This window comes from Fukomys damarensis, unplaced genomic scaffold, assembly GCF_012274545.1.
Source record: "Fukomys damarensis isolate Sample0158 unplaced genomic scaffold, DMR_v1.0_HiC HiC_scaffold_4, whole genome shotgun sequence".
Classification (NCBI taxonomy): Eukaryota; Metazoa; Chordata; class Mammalia; order Rodentia; family Bathyergidae; genus Fukomys; species Fukomys damarensis.
Window position 1 is genome coordinate 65,515,795 of NW_022900916.1, and position 15,948 is coordinate 65,531,742.

General features: G+C 37.0%; 2 protein-coding genes across 2 annotated transcripts in view; one reads left to right on the forward strand and one right to left on the reverse strand.

The window, feature by feature from the left end:
- Znf804b (zinc finger protein 804B) overlaps window positions 1–15,948 on the reverse strand; it is a 517,996-nt gene that overhangs the window by 403,601 nt on the left and 98,447 nt on the right. The gene's annotated exons all lie outside the window — the stretch shown is intronic.
- Window positions 14,843–15,948, forward strand: part of Ervw-1 (endogenous retrovirus group W member 1, envelope) — a 3,534-nt gene continuing 2,428 nt past the window's right edge. Inside the window, exon 1 of the mRNA XM_033758601.1 lies at window positions 14,843–15,005. The gene's annotated coding sequence lies outside the window, so the exon portion shown is untranslated. The remainder of the gene's footprint in view (window positions 15,006–15,948) is intronic.

Here is a 15,948-nt window from a genome sequence, read left to right on the forward strand (position 1 = left end):
CCGAAATAAATAAATAAATAAATAAATAAATAAATAAATAAATAAATAAATAAATGTGTTCATTTGTTTTATTAATCCAGCTCATCAAATGTCTTAATATTCTAGAAGTTTTCAATGAAAATAATGCTCCCTGGGGCCTGGGATTTAGCTCAGCAGTTTCACCAACCACCTTGCAAGCACAAGGACCCAAGTTTGATCCCCAACACCAAAAAAAAAAGAAAAGAAAAAATAATGCTTGCTGGCAATTACTAAATTAATATATTAAAAGTTATAACACTACCATTACTGCACGTGAAGATAAAAACGTAACTAATCACCATAGTGAGAATGGAAGAATCATAATTTAACAATTGAGTTTTAATATTGCTACCCTCTCTCCTAACAACTCTCCATATATAAATTCTTGACTCCCATAACTTTCTCACAAAGTTAGCACTCGTATTAGACCTATTTTACAGATGAAAGACAGAATCTATTTTCAGCAAATTTAACATTGAGTTTATTGAAATAAATCAAATACCTATGAAGTATAAGTTGTAAGGCAAGACCTCATAGTATTTTTTAAATTGTTATATAAATGATCAATTTTAAAGGTACATCAATATGTTTTGTTGTTAGATACTTTAAAAAATGGGAACAGTCTTATTTTAAATCTAAGTTGAATTTTGACCAGAGAAATTCGAACTCTCAAATTTCACAACAAGCCTTAGTAAGAGAATAGGCCACTTCATAGGAACACTAGCAATGAGAATACCAAAACCAAATGAGATTAATGAGTTAGCGCATTTAAAATTATCACCAAAGCTAATTACACATTTCAAATTAAACAGATCTGATTTACTAATTTAAAGATATATTTCATTCTAAAATTGTACCTACAATGCCTAGGGACTACTTTATTTAATCTCATCTCTTTATAATAACAATTCTTCTACATTTGCTGTAGTAATTATTTTGTTTCAAATAATGAGGACTATTCTAAAATTTTTCTTTTGTAAGGAAAAACTATGCATCCTTTATGTGTTGAAAATGTATAAATACATAAAATGATATTTTCTCACATTTGTCATATTACCCAAAGCAATATAATTTATAAAAACATTTGCTTTGTTATGAATGACAGTAAGTAAAAGCTAACCCATTTTCTTACAAAAATAGCAAATATTTGCATAATGTTTTCAGTACACAGGGTCTTTGCTCTGTGCTATAAAACATATTATGTAATTTTATCTTCTATATAACCTATGAGATATGTACTATTATGATGCTTATTTTATGAAAAGCAATTGAGAAGAAAGAAGCTAAGTAATTAGTTCAAGATCACATACTATGTAATTAACAAGAAGACAAGATTTGGGCTTTTATATATTTAATTCCCAAGGCTGAGATTTTAACCACTGTTTTATACTTCCTTAATGTCCATTTAACTAAATTATAATACCCTCTGATACATATGTATTATAGATTTCATTGCTTTTCATCTAAATTGATTGTTTTACAATTTGTTGTTCCTATTTCATCCCTTAATATTTCTCTAAATTCCTACAGGTTCATAATTTGGTTAATGTTGACCTCTATGTTCTGATGATAATAAAAACGTGAGATAAATATTCCACTTTTTAGTTCCCGTCAGTCAAAAATCTACACAGGATTTCATGAGTTATTTTTTATTTAATTAATGTTTCCCAAACTATCCTCTAAATAACTGCCTATAGTAACTAGATATTTTTAAAGTAAATGTCATTGTGATCCATTTTGTCTGTATTTCTTTTTAAATTTATATCTGTAACATTTTACTTTATCAACATCTATCCCACAACCCATTTAAAATATTGTAAACTTCTATATTTTATTAACATTGCTAGATTATTTATATTTATTTTTAAAAGATTTCATTAGAGGTAAAGTACCATATCGATATCTGAAAGCACCTTATGTGCTTGACCTTACGTGTAATGAAAAGGAAGAAGAAATTTCGGTCCATATAACAAGAAGCTTAAACACACAAACTCATAGAAATATAAACTTCTGATAAATGCAACAAGAGAATACAGAAACAGAAAATCTGGTGAATTATAATAGATCTAATGATAAGAGAATTCATCAAGAGAAAAAGGAGATTCCCCCTGGCTTCTCCAGAGCCACCTAGGATCTGGACACTTGATGAATAACCAACAGACAGACATCTGAGCCTCAGGGGGTTACAGCAAAGGTGTGAATGCTAGAATAGACAAGAGCACTGGGAATGAAGTCAACTAATTTAAATTCATCTATATTATGGAGAATTTGGAAAGCATAGCTTATATCTAATGTGACAGGAAAGTGCTACTCAGGAGAAAGCACTGATCTGCCAGGCCTGCAAGACTGAATGGAAGGCAAAGAGCTGCAATCCACAGGTGGCTCCTGTGAGCTTCCTCAGGTCTGTCTAGGTAGCTGGGAACAGAAGAAAAAGAGAGAGACTTCATGACGTAAGAAAAGGAAATCATGTTTATTAGGCAAACTGCAAGTCAACTCCTCCTAAAAGGAATTAGCAAGCAACATAATGGAACAATCATAGAATCTGAAGCTCAAGTTCAATTTTGCATAAATTCACTATGTGTTACCCTTATAAAACTGGACTATCTAAACTCCTTGAGCCCCCATTAAACATTCTCACTGATCTCACAGTGTTTTCGTAAATACAAATGCCACACAAATTCCTACTTAATTTCCCAGGAGATGGTTAAGAAATCTTCTGTTTTTGTCTCTCTGATAATAAAATTGTAATTGTACTTTACTATAAAACATTGCTCATTATGGAAATATGCCCCATGAATTTTGCAAACCGTGCATTTTACATACTATTTATTTCATTTAGTTTTTATATTTATCATAATTCCAAATTAGGCAGGGAATTCTCACATAATAATTCCAAAACTTTTAATTGGAAAAATCCAAAAACAGCATTGTATTTTTCACCAAAGCTTAAATATGTATTTTATTTGTCAATGTGTTACATTACTAAATGTGCAATTTCTTCAGCTTAATTAGACTATAATGCAATTTTTCTTTTAATATATATTTTCTGTCACATCATAAAACATTGCACTTATTACCTTTGAATCGTTACCAATTAAAAAATGTTAAAAGTATATTTCCACTACTTTGAAATTGCCTTCTCTTCCAAAATTAATCTCTTTTTCACTTTTCTAAAATATTAATAGTCATCCCCTTTTCCACCCTAACTGTATTGCGTTTAGAAACCTATGCCTGATGTAGGCCCAGTTCATATCACCTTATATTTGATTAACTTATTAATTCACAGAGACAGTTCAGATCACCATACCTGATCTTACCTGGTCACCTCAATGAGCCAGAAAGATGGCTATTTTATAAACCAGGCCCTTCCACATACTAATTACATATTCCTAATTGACTCCTGAGTTTATTTTAAAAGTCAGTTTCTATTGTTTTCCTAGGATTGCCGAAGTGATTTAGAATTACCCATCCTTTTGCGGGAAATCTTCTTTAAATTAATATAGACTTCAATGTAAGGAGAACCAAATATCATTAGATTATGATATCATTATTGAATCTTGTTAACACAGTATATAGCTTCTCCTAAGGTAAACATATCAGACATTAATATCTTAGCACAACTATCAGCAATAATCATAAACAGAAAAATGTTACAATAAAAGCCCAGAAATAATTTTCTCTTTTACAGTAAATAACTCAGGGATATTTTCTTTATATACACAGTACCATCTTTTGCAATGCCTGTTTAGATCAGAGGAAGTAAAAGTGGCTTTTTATCTTAAATGAAACATTAATTGTGATGACTTTTGGCCTCTCTTCCTTCTTCTGCCCTAAGAGGTAGAGAAAGGAAAAATCTCCATCTTCCAGAGTCCCTTTTATCTATAACTCTGAAAGTGACTTAGGTTCTGTCTAGCATCTGTCACTTAAAAAATTCATTTATTGGAATCCATTAAGTCTGAAGAGGGGGCAGGGGCTTCACACACACTTTCCAACTGATGCAGTAACAGGAAGGCTTGGAGGGCCTGCCTGCTGCACAGTGGGGCTCACCTAAGAGCAGCTGCAATCTACTCAGATAGCAAAACTTCTGAATACACTACATTATCATCAACTAGAGTCCTCGTGCAGCACAGTAGATCTTTACAGTGCATCACCCTCTATGTGTCACCTTTGACTTACTTGCCCCAGTCCACCATACCTCGGGCAATCATTGCTATTCTCTATCTCTTAAGGAATTTCTTCTTAAAATTGCTATACTAGTTTCACTTGCCCAGAGACGACTCCCAGTTGATATATTCTTCATATCCAAGGGACACTCGGGTACAGAACAGCCAGGGCAGCCCTGCTACTTGCTTAGGTTCCTTAGAATAATAAGGGGAGATGCTGCCTTCCCTACAGAGACCTTTGGTTAATGTGTTCTGGGTGTCCTTTATCTTGAAATCATCACACATTTCCTTTAAAAAAATGCTTCAATGAGAGTAAAATTTTACATTGCCAAAATTAGAGCCAAAACTTAAATTTTAATAAGGGCTATTTGTTTTGTCTTCTGATTAGGTAATGGAGAAAGTAACTGAGTATAGCAATTTGTTTTCCTTGTGTTATGAAGTGAGAGGAAGTATTAAGAAAAAAAAAAGGAGGATTTCTACCACCCGAAGGAAGAAGAAATCCACAGGGGTGGTGCATATTGAAAAGTGTCATAAAGACTGAAGGAAGGCTGAATAAAAACATCTTAATTTTTCTGAGCGGACATTATCCATGTTTAAAGTGATGGGGCTGGGCAGAGAGCTGCAGAACTGAGAACGGGTCCCAGGATATGTACACCCACGAGAAACAAATGAGACAAGGAAAGGTGAAAAGGCACAAAAAATAAACGTCATATTTTAAAGTAGTGGCTGAGGCCAGGCCTATCCCACCCAGGAATTACAGTAAAAACTGGTTTATTAATATCTGTAAGTCAGGTATGAATATCCTTATACTTTTTATTTTTAAAATGTGATTAAGAACTACTGCATTACAAAGATACCTTCAAACATGAAAGCATGTGATTTTTAAATATATCCTGCTTTTTAGTATGTGATGGTGGTGAACTTAAAGAAGAAAAACAGTAAATATGTGGATATAGGAAATTTTCAATAGGTGAGTCTTCTCACTCAGGTAAAAATATAAAATAAACATGATATCCCTGTGATGTACCTAGACTTCAAACATCAAATTGAGATACACTTTACATTTCCTTCTACAAGGAACTGACAACTAAGAAAGCTTTTGAATCTTTTTCAAACCAGCATTTCAAAGCCACTTTGCTGGTTGAAATCTAGATCTGGCTTAGCAGATTCAACCACTGAGTTCAAAGATAGCTCTAAATTTGACCTGGTATGTTTTCCCGCCTTTGGATTTGCTGCAAAGCATCAGAGATTAATGGAAAACTTGAATAAAAAGGTCTTAGGTCCTCAAAAGATCAGAAAGGCAGCCAGCCAATTGCAACCAGCAGTCGTAGCTCATGGTGCGAGTGAAATAAAGTACCAACTCCATGACAGTGACAAGAGACAGTGCTTTATATGTGCATAGGGGGGTTATGTGCCTGCAAATCTAAAATCTACTTCCACAGTCCCTTTTATTTTGGTCCTCTATTACCTTATAGGATAATCACAAGGGGAGTAGAAATATTTTTTCTTATTTGGAAAATGAGGGTATAATCATTAATAATCAGAGTAGTAGCAAAGCCAAAGTAATAGATAGCACTATACTCAAAAATATATTTGGTCTTAACATTAGATTCCTGCTCTTTGGTTATTGACATTCATGGACACGTTGGTTCATGGATGGACCAGTTAGCAGGGAGGGGAACTGGGGAATTTAGCTGTGCTCACAACAACCAGATAAGGTTTAGGAGATAAGGGATAGAAGAAGGAGACAAATGTAGTTCTGGATAGGCTATTAGTAAAGAGATGTCACTTCCTAAGGTCAATTGCTAGCTCCAAAATTGAAATGCAGAATACCTTGACATTCCATAGAGGGTAACAAACAATGCTTTAATAGTGAAATGAAGTTATTATATGTGCACATAGTTCATTTATGAATACAGTGCATACAATATGTACGATATATGTAATACTATATATACGAATGGTAATGATGAGTATAGAAACAAAATATAAATTGGTACAGTTCGTTACGAACATTGATAGTCTGGAATAAGAAAATTAAGTTTTAGTTAGGTAGTAACCATCTCATATGCTTATTCTGAGTAGTCTGTACTTATCCATCGGAAACATGGAGGCCTAAAACAGCAAGTGGTCCTAAACCATAGACAGACAGATAGATAGACAGAGTTGATATAATGTTTTCCCTATTTTTACATATTTAGATAGTTTGATTTATATATCAGGTATAGTAAGACAGTAATAGTAACCAATAATAAAATAGAACTACTATAAGGATACACTGTAAAAATGTGAATGTGGTTCCTCCTATAAGAACTGCTATATTATGACAATCAATGGGACAATCAAGGTGGCTACTAAGCAAAGAACAGATAACATACAATACGGGTACAATGTTTAGCCAAGGGATCGTCCATATCCCCAGTGGGATGGAGCTGGACAGTGGACGACTTGATCATGTTACTCATAAGAGTGCACAATTTAAAACTTGAGATTTAATATTTTAGAACTGAGGTTGGCCATAGGTAACAAAATCCCTGGGTGAAAAACAAACTAAGGAAACTAATATTGTATCAGGTGCGATAGGATTTGCTTGGCACACATAAGAACTCAAAGCGTGCCTTTCTGCTATTGTCATTTAGCTTTTCTTGCTAAAGTAGCATGCTAGGTCACTGCGTGATTATAACTTAGTAAGTTCATTCTCAACCATGTCAGTGCCTTTCCCTTGCTTACAGTCTCTCCACCTTTCTGCTGTTTTCTCATATTTTTCTACATTCCAATGCAACTCCCAAGAGTCTTGTGTACACGACTGCTGGACAGTGTGCACATTCCCACTTCTGGTGTGCCCATCCGATGGTTCATTCCGTAGTGTTTTACTCACAGAAATACTCAGGAGACCCCTGAAAATGAGAGGGCCATTAGCAGAAGCAAACCTTTCTGATGTTCGGTTGTGACATCAAAATATATTTTTAATGAACATGAAAAGCGAAGAATGGAATTTCATTTACCTACTGATGTACAAACATAGAAAGGGAAATAACTGATCATCACCATCATTAAACACTCAACCACAGGTAATCATTCTCTTACCATACTTAGAGTATTATTTTTACTAATTTTAACTACAGAGTTTACTTAGTAGTTATAAAGTGAAATTATGCATATTAGTTTCTGGCTTTTTCCCCAGGTTGAAAGTACATAAGGTAAAAAGATTTACATTGTTTATTAAGATTTCACACTGCTTCCATTTGTCCAGCTAGTATAGCTTTATTTAACCAACATTAATTTACTATTCTTTAAGAATTATATATTGAACCAATAAAACAATTGATATACAAATATAAATGAAAAACGTTTAAAGAATTAAATCTTATAATACTTAGGGGTGCATAAAATATGTAATACTAAACCAGTGTGGTAAGAATTATGATTTGGAGCAGGTCAACATGTCATGAATATAAGGCAAAAGATCCTGTAATCAGGCTATCCTAGAGAAAGATCAGTGAAAATCTTCTAGCATAGTCTCCATCCAGACAAACAGACTGGAAAAGAACTAGAAACAACCACTCCAGGCATAGGGAACTTAAGGGGGCTGGCCTTGCACAAGTGTCAAGTGCGAGACAAAAAGGAGCTCAACCTAAACTTTAGTAGAAAGAAGAGAAAGATAAGAGAAGAAACTGAAGGAAAATCCTGGGTCACAGAAGTTTGTTTCCTATGCTTATTTTATTTACTTCCCTATTTTTAGTTTGTTTTTAGCAACTTTTTTTTTCTCATTGAGTGTATTGGTACATTTTAGGTATACAGTACAGTTACATTCATCATTGGGATCTTGCACCTTTACATGACAGGTCTTGGTTCTCATTTTTTCCCCTTGTCCCTGCCCTGCCTTCACCCGATCCTATTTTTAGTTTGAATTGACCACTCTTAGGGACTGAAAGACCTTGCAGTGTCTCAGGTTTGCACATCTACTAATCCTTTCTTGGACAGGTTCTCACCCTATCTCAGGTTGGCTGCTATCTCAAGACATGGCCCCTTTGTTTTCCACAGTGGCCACTGCCAAGACTGATCCTGCATGGGCTCAGCCTGGGACCAACAATGAATGTCCCACTCCTTCCATTTGCTTTGGTCCCCAGTGAAACATGGGCATTAAAGACCAGACCTCTCCAGAGGGTACCTAAGAAGCCAGGTGGTCTAGTGGAGTTCAACAAATATATTAACAAATAAATGAGGTGGGAAATAAGAGGATAACAACAGATCCATTTCTTCTCCATTGCTTCTTCTGATGAGTACTGCTTCAGAGAGGGGTTTTCTGTACAGCCTGCCTAGAGAGATCTCACATGGGCATGGAACTAAGGCGTCAGTGGTGTAACATCACTGTAGTTATTTCTCATCTTTCTTGGCCTCATTTCCCACTTCCAAGCCTTAGGGATGGGCTACCTCAATACCTGTATCATCCCTTCATTCAGCTTACTTCAGATTCTGTTTTCCAGGAAGCAGTAATCATGACATAGAATCCACATACAGATAAGTCATGTATACTTTCACCACCTCCAATTTTTATTTAATGGTTAATAATTTATTGTGACAGGCATTTATGATAGGTATTTAAAACACGTAAATAAATTAGAAGTAGTCCTGTGTTGGCTTAGTTTGTCAATTTGACACATAGAGAGGTAACTGGCTCATGGGGCAGTGTACTCTTCAGTGGATTAACCCACTGATGTTAGTGGCTGAACATGCTGCCAGGAGGTGGGCCTCATTTGGAGATGGATCACTAAGGGAACGACCCTGGAGGGTGTATCTCTCACTGGTACTCTTCCCCTGGCTCTGTTTTCCGGCTGCCATTAACTAAACAGCTTTGCTCCACCATGTTTCTGCCTTGGAATCACCCATCGAATGAGATTTCTGAAAGTGTGAACCATTCCGGTTGTAGGAGTATAATGTTCCAGGAATGAGAAAAAAAATTGATCAGTGCACAAAACTGATACCATATGGTTCAGGAGCCTTTGGAATTTGTTTGAGGGAGGAACTGGGAAAGATCTGAAGATCTGGCCTAGCAGAGCACTATAATGGTGTAAGTAGACCAAGACAGGTGATTTTGATTAGAGCTCAGAAAACCCAAATGCTGGTAGGAAGACAGTCAGTAAAGGTCAAGATCATGAAATTTAAACTGTATCGCACATTCTCGTGAAAATTAACTGATATTTTATTTGAAAGTGCACTGAAAATATAAAGAATGTATTCAGACTTAAGTATATGAAGGTCTGTTACAATGCTGAAGTCTGCTAGGATTGTATCAAAGATTTGAGCAACCACTGTAGAAAACTCGACAGATGCAGGTGCAAGATCAATAAAAGCCACACAGAGAAAACATGAAGGTCTTCCATCCGATAGTCTAAAACCCTTCCAATCCTATACTAATGCTTCATGTATTAAGAAAATCAGCTCTTGTGCCATCCTGATCTCCACACTTCCTATCTAATTTTTGCTTAATTGTCTTCCTTCACCAACTCTGCGGCCGGAAGTCCGCTCCTTCCTGTGCAGCCTGATGTTTGCTTTCTGAGGTCCTTCTGATTTCCTCTTTCCTTTAATTTCACAGAAATGTTAGGAGAGTTGATGAGAACACCTAATAGCTATTCACGTTGTAAGTTCATTGTTTTGGATTTATAATATTTTTTTATAAGTGAGCTAGGAACCAGGACCACATCTTACTCATCTCTGCAGTGTACGCTCCAGCATTTAAATTAATGTCTGGAATGTGAGTAGGTGACCAGACAAACAGATAATAGATAAATAAGCAGGCAGACAGAGACAGACAGACAGAGAGACACACACATACATAAAACATGCATACATACACACAGAAAAGAAACTGTAGATAAAGACTCACACTTTGAACCAAGATATCAGTAACCTGGACAGATATTTAGCAAGCTTGAATATGTAAATCTATGACAGACTTAGCCTAACTTTTATTTCTGTCAGGAACAAAGAATTTATATTGAATATGGAATTAAAAAATAAAAGAGTGGTTGCCACTGTACTGTATACCTAAAAAGTACCAATAAACTCAATGAAACAAAAAAAAAAACATAAAAGAGTGGGCCAGGGATTTAGCTCAGTGGCACAGCACCTTCCTCACTAGCACAAGGTCCGAGTTCGATCCCCAGTACCTAAATAAATAAATAAATAAGCATCATCCAAAAAATTACTTAACAAATACTCAGATGCTATTTTTTAAACTGGCATTTGAAGACTAAATTTCTGAACATATACCAGGTCAGTTAAAAATCCAAAAATATTTGAAGGACTAATGTTTTAAACAAATTTAAATATTTCTATTACTTTATATCTCGCACTGATGAAAGTGGTATCAAACTAATTTGATTTGTGCCCTCTTACTATCAACTTTCTTCTTTTCCCGTGCCCTTCTCATTTTCCTTTTATTAATAAAATTCTTTCCTAAGTAAGTAAGACCTATTAGTCTTAAGTTTCTGGTTAATTTACTATTTAGAGGAAAGTTTGTGCCTTTTATTAAATTGTGGCCTAAATTTTGCAAGACAGCTTATGTGGTCTGACACAATTTTTCTGTTAACTCATTGATTTTGTGAAGACATTAAGTTATTTGGGGTTATTAAGTTATTTGGGCTTATTAAATTATTTGGGTTTATAAAGTAATGGGTTATTTTATAAATATTTATGGACGAAACGTGATCCTCAAGATGACCTAAGCAGAAACACACAGGCATGCACAGGTGTATATATACATCTGGAGACACATGCACACACCCTCAGCTCCTAAGAGAAGGTGGCATTTCAACATTGCCTTCATTTTATCAATGAGTACTGTTTTCTGAAAATAAACCTACCAAAATCTATCCACCTATTGGATAAAGAGTCCCAGTAAGAGGCAATATAGATATCATAATGACTACATTCATATTTAATGGCTTTCAAAATGCTGCTCATTTTAGTATCCATTATATTACTCCCACAAGTTAATAATTGTCCATGTCCAGCTATTTTATTTCCTGAAATCACTGTTGAAAATATGGACCTCTTCTAGCTGTAGGACCAAAACAAATAATAACAAACAATATTGGCATATTTAGGTCCACATTTGTTGAGCTTTTGCTAATGTATATGCTAATACTATAGTCATTTTCAACTTCATTATCTTTTGTAACATAACTGTTTTTCTATGTCATGATGTTTCTAGAAGTCTTTAAAAGGACACACTATTGATCTTAATATAAAGTTATCTATTCTGACCTTTCTGTTAATCATTTTCTTATCATATCTGTAGTTGTCTCAAAGTACTTTTTTGCATTCAATGCTCCCCAAAATTTCAGAAAATACGTTTTAACACATAATCTGGATGCATCCATTAATTATTGTCTATATTTTCATCTCTACAAAACATTAAATTCCACTGAGTGCCCCAGTCTCTCTGCCCTCCCTCTGATTACCTCTATCTATAAAAAGCAGTTAGTTTTAACTCCTCACAAAGAATTTCAACCCTTTTTTACCTTTTGGCCTCAGGTTAGAGGAGTTTTTATCTTCATTTTTTTAATAAAGTTACTTTGTGTCTATCGCACAAAGTTACAGAAGAATTATCAAACTTAACTCCATTGCCACAGGAGCCTACGTGCTGCGGAAAGAAACCTGAAGAAGACTGAGAAGGCGATGCCTCTCTGGGAAGAGTCCGCTGTTCAGCTCAAGTGGAAAGAAGAGAGTATTTAGAGATTTCTTTGCTATTATAAATTCGAGAAGTTATTGGCCAGGAAGAACAGATAATTTTAGGTAAAGAATCTAGTACTTAAGAGCACAGTCGGTGTGGAATTTCAAGTGATTTCAAGTTTAGCTCCCATTATTTTGTAAGTGTATAAAACTGGACAAACGGCAGCCTCACCTAGGCTGTTTTCACTTTTAAAATGAAGGTATAAATACTTAACTAATCACAGAGGTGCTTAAGTCTTGAATAAACAGTTCTTGGGAAGTGTCTCACACATTGCCTGTCTCACAGTAAAATTGATGTTAGCTATTGTCATATTTAGGTTGGAGACTCATGAATTATGAATACCACAGATATGTGGTAGTACCATCTGTGCAGTTTCAGGATTTTTCTCTTGCAACTAAGTTGCTTGTGTGTAAAGGATCAAATAAGAGCAGTAAATGGTATAATACTTCATGATTAAAGATTTAGAAAGTTTACTGAGATTTTCAAAACTCGGCTCACAGATTTAGTTTAAAAATAAACAGTTAAATAAAGCAAAAATTACTATGTATCCTAAAGATTTTCTTTACACGATAAAAAACTGTGATAATTTCCCTCTCTCTCTCTCTCTCTCTCTCCTCTCTCCTCTCTCTCTCTCGTTTACTGGTACATTTTAGGTATACAGTACAGTTACATTCATCATTGGGATCTTGTACCTTTACATGACAGGTCTTGATTCTCATGTTTTCCCTCGTCCCTGCCCTCCCTTCACCCAAAACTGTGCTAATTTCAACAGCCTCTAAAACGTCTGAATTTCTTCACTATTTTCATCAGTAAATACACATGTAATTACTCCTTTGTTTAAAGCTCTGAAAGTGAGAATTAAATAAGTGCATTATTTCTTTGGGAAATTCATACATTTTAATATCTGTAGTTCTCTGCAAATTTATCTTTGTAAGGGTAATACACTGGTCAAATTCTTGACAAAAATTAAGGTTAAAATTTGGAAAAATCTATATTTGAAGTTCAATGAAAAAATATGATTATGGAACACTTGCTCGACTAATTGCTATAACTTTGGGGCTACTGCATTTTAATGTGATATAATATATAAAATCAGGCATTAATTCTGTTGAAAATAAGTTTCAATGGACTTTGCAAATCAACATGAACATAATCTAGTTATTTCCAGTCACCAATTCTTTGAAAATGGACATATTTGCATTTACCAGAATAAATCTTCTGTACTGAGAACTCTGAATTAGATATCTTTTTTGTTTGTTTGCTCTGTTTATTTGGTACTGGAGATCGAACCCGGGACCTTGCACTTGTGAGGCAGGTGGCAGAACCGCTGACCTAATTCCCTGGCCCTGTACCAAGAACTCTTGAGAGCAAAGCCATTTTTACTCAGGATTTTGTAGAAACCGGACGTCACACAAGCCTCACCACAAACTCACCTTCTACATTTTGCACCAGCCGACATGGTTAGCTTTGCCTCCATTTACTCACCTTTGAGTGTCCGAGGAAATCCAAAGGTGTTTGAAAGATACTATGTTAGCTTGTCCAAAAGTATCTCTGGCTGATGAAAAGCTAACTTTATAATTTTAGTAGAGTGCAATGTAGATAATCTTTACTCTAGATGGCTGTGTCTTGGAACAGAGGCACCAGTTCACAGAACTGATAACGCACATGTGACCCTCTGAGGCTGCTTTCCGTCCCGCCTGAGTTACTCAGAAAAGTGCAGGGCATAGCTCCTCATCACTCCACGTAGGGGACGTCCCTCCTCTGGTAAAGAAAGGGCTTGCAGGAGAGGGAAATCATTTTTAGTGACAGCAAGGGTCCTGGAATAGCTGCACGCCTTCTACTCCAGCAGGAAAGAGTAGTTTTGTCAGCCTAAGTTCAGTGACAGGGAACAATAGGGATAAATACAGCCTTGGAGACAGTCTGCTTAATTTGAATCCAAACTGTATTTGTTAGCTATGTGAATTTCCACTTAGGTGCCTCAGTTTCTGCAGTAGAATATTAGCACTGTCCTCACTGAAATTATTTGGTGTGTACAAGGTTTGACTGAAAAAATGGTGAGCACATTTCTAACAAATATACATCACAGTGAAAGACACACTGGGTTAATTCCCCTCAGAACCCTCTCCCTCCCTCACACTCTCATCCCACTGTCCCTGCCACCTTCTGAAGCGGTCTGCAAGTCCTCTTTCGTGAGTGTCCTTCTGAGGTGATTCAAGCTGTAGTGAAAGCGGCTGCCAAGAGCCATCCAACGAAAAGGCAAAGTCTGTATCGACCATACGCGGCACCACGCACGCTTTGGCTCTTCCCCTAAGCCAAAGTAATCACGAACGGTAAATATTCCAGATTCAGGACGTCCAGTCAGCGAAGACAGCACAACTAAAGTCATGAAAGAGGCTTCCAGGGCTACTGCCAAAATGTGAGAGACTGCTTGGGCCTGCACAAGATGGCTGCCCTCAACCTTAGCCTTTGCCTCGGTGGAAAAATCCCACTAGACTACATACGTGACTTTTGGCAGGTCTAGCCCCTGGGTAAACAGGAAATCTTACAGAAAGAATAGCCCTTTGTGCTAACCACAGGGTCACGGGATCTGGAGCAGGAAGCAGGTGGTATTTCCTTGTCCTGCTTGCCCCTAGGGATTGTGAAGTTAAAGATTGCATAGGGTTAATTGTTGATGTACGCCTTCCCACTTACCCCTCCCCACATTTGGTAAAATACTGATTGCTGTATGGTTAAATGCTTGAGTGACTCATGTGATTGATTTGTTTGAACTGTCCAATAAGCTTGCTGAACCTTCCCCCTGGGATAACAGTATATAATCGTTTTGCTGAGCCAATAAAGCGCCTTTGATCAGAAACCAGACTTGGGCCGTGTACTCTAACTTCTTAAAGATTTCCTCCACAGACATTCAAGATCGGATCGGCCTCTGATGACCCACGAATAAGAGGCGGCTCTCACCTCCTATTCCCCGCGGGACGGGGTCCCCCCAGAGAGCCGCAACTGGCGCCCAACGTGGTTTACAGAGGTTACCGACTCCCGATCGGACGGCAGAGAGACGACGAGTCCGGAGCCCGCCCGTCAGACACCAGGTAAGCCCCATCCGGGTGGTGCAGGGTTGGGGTTAGTCAAATCTTAGCTAAGGCACAGCCGCCGTCCCAAAGTTCCCCGAGAATATGGGGAACGCAGTTAGTGAAGGAGCTAAATTTATCTCTGATATAAAAAAGCAGTTGAAAAACCGTAATATTGAAGTTAGAAAGAAAGATCTCTTGCAATTTCTGCTGTTTGTACACAAAGTATGTCCCTGGTTCGTTATCACCTGCCCCAAAATTGTGCCTTCCACATGGGACCAGATTGGTCGCGAGCTCGCTGACTACTTTGATCAGCACGGCAGCACCTCTCTCAAAGATCATCCAGGGCCCCGAGGCTGAGCGTGCCCTCGGTGAAACTGCCACTGTGGCAGACAACGCCCTCATTAGACAATTAGCCTTTGAAAATGCTAATGAGACCTGCAGAGCTATTCTAAAACACAACTCCAAAGCCAAAACTCTGCAGGACATGATTAATCTCTGCCGGGAGGCAGATCCTTTTATGCACAAGATTACTAAGGCCCTTGTCGCCTTCCAAGGCCAAAACAGGGGTACAACATGCTTTCAATGCGGTGCCCACCCAACACACCTCAGCACAACTAGTTGAACTCTCCGCAGTTGTTAAAGTTTTTGAAACACTTCCCCAAGCCTTTAACCTATACACAGACAGCTGCTATATTGCGGCCTCTCTTCCCCTTCTGGAAACTGTCCCTTATATTAAGCCTTCCACTCCCGCTTCAACACTTTTTTCCACCATACAGACTCTTATTTTACAATGCTCCAACCCATTTTTTGTGGCCCACATTAGAGCTCACACTGGCCTTCCCGGCCCCCTCACTGAGGGCAATGACACCGTGGACAATGCTACTCGCTTAATGGCTGTGTTTGATTCCTCACATTCATTGCAGCTTGCACAGCAGGCTCACAAATTACACCATATCAATAT